Source organism: Mangifera indica, chromosome 5 (genome assembly GCF_011075055.1).
Source record: "Mangifera indica cultivar Alphonso chromosome 5, CATAS_Mindica_2.1, whole genome shotgun sequence".
In the NCBI taxonomy this organism is placed as follows: domain Eukaryota; kingdom Viridiplantae; phylum Streptophyta; class Magnoliopsida; order Sapindales; family Anacardiaceae; genus Mangifera; species Mangifera indica.
Window position 1 is genome coordinate 4,920,340 of NC_058141.1, and position 1,754 is coordinate 4,922,093.

Consider the following 1,754-nt stretch of genomic DNA (forward strand, 5'->3'; position numbering starts at 1 on the left):
TTCTAGAATAATGAAACCTTAAGACATATACAAATTTCTTCATGAGCAAGATTTCAAATCCTTCATAGTGAGAGAAATAGATCATGTTGATGATCTTAGAAGTTACAAAAAAGCTATACTGGATACTAATTTAGGTAAATGGCATGAAGCTATGAATTTTGAAATAGAATCCTTGCATGCTAATCAAGTATGGACACTTGTTGATTCACTAGAACGAATTGTTCCCATTGGTTGTAATTGGGTCTTCAAGAGAAAGATTAGTAGGGATAGATAGATGGAGACCTACAAAGCTCAACTGGTAGCAAAAGATTATACTCAGAAACAAGGGTTGGATTATAAGAAAACGTTTTTGCCCATAGCTATGATTAAATCCATCTAGATAATGTTGGCCACTATCGCATACCATAATTAGGAGATTTGGAAAATGGATGTCAAGACGACATTCCTTAATGGATTCATTAAGAAAAACATATATATGGAACACCCTATAGGTTTTTTATTTATTATTGAAAGGTATAGGGTATGCAAGTTGCATCAATTTATTCATGGATTGAAATAAGCTTCAAGGAGTAGGAACATTCGATTCGATGAAATGAAAGGTATTTGATTATTTGCTTATATATATATGTATAATACAATATGATTGCATAAACAATATGTTCTTAGAATGGTAGAAACCTAACGATAGTATTAGAAAACTGATCATAGGAACCCTACGAATACATTGGTGGTCATTCGAGAAACATCTATAATTTTGACATTACTTTGACTATGGGCGCAAGTATTAGAGATGAAATTATCAAAACGTTGAATGACTCTATTGAAAGGTGGTAACAATTATCTTTTTTATGGATAAATAAACTGTGTGTTTTCCTTTTATACATCCAAAAGAATTCTAACTCAAGAAAGAGTACAAATAGATTCCTTGTGGATTTTTTTTCTCTTAAATCTAATTCAGAAGTTGAGTGTCTTGATTCAAGGGGGAGTATGTTTGTTTTATATGGCTTACTGACTTTCTTTATGGTTGCTAGTTATAATCTTTAAGTTTTATCTTTAGGGAAGACACTATTTCTGCAATCTATTCACTCTTATTGGTTTTCTTTCCTGTTTTGGTTTCTGAATTGTGACATGATTTAAGTCATATGATATTCCAAAGCAAGTTAACCTTTACAAGATCACTACGAGGGAAGATATTAGGAGTATCAAAGCTGCAGTCAAATATTAGTGTTGACCAAGTGATTTTAATTTCAAGTAACAGAGTTAAAACAAAGGAAGTTGAACTAACAACCATTATTATTTTTCCATCCTATTAAAGAAACGATGTCATATTGGTGTTGTTATATAAAAGTACCTCTGACAATCCTTTCATTGTTTGCATAAGAATATTCGAGACTCTTCTTTCCACAGGTGTGTATAATATAAGTCAAGGGTGTAAGTTTTTTTTATTCATGCTGATGTTGTGTTTGCTTTCAATAATTGTGATGAGTCTTACTGATATATCATAATATAGATTTTGTATTTTTTTATTTCTATATAAAGTTTTGTAAACCAATGTGTTAAAAACAAGAATCACAAATGTATTTTCATAAATATTAGTTTGTTCTTTGTTTTATATTGTTAAGTTTCTCATCACTTTGCTCCTAAAATTAAACTCTTGTTTTACAACTAGCGACACCACTTGAATTGTTGTTAGGCCACCATCAATGCCAACAACTTTGAAATAAAACTATTTATAATTCATATGATCCAGCAAA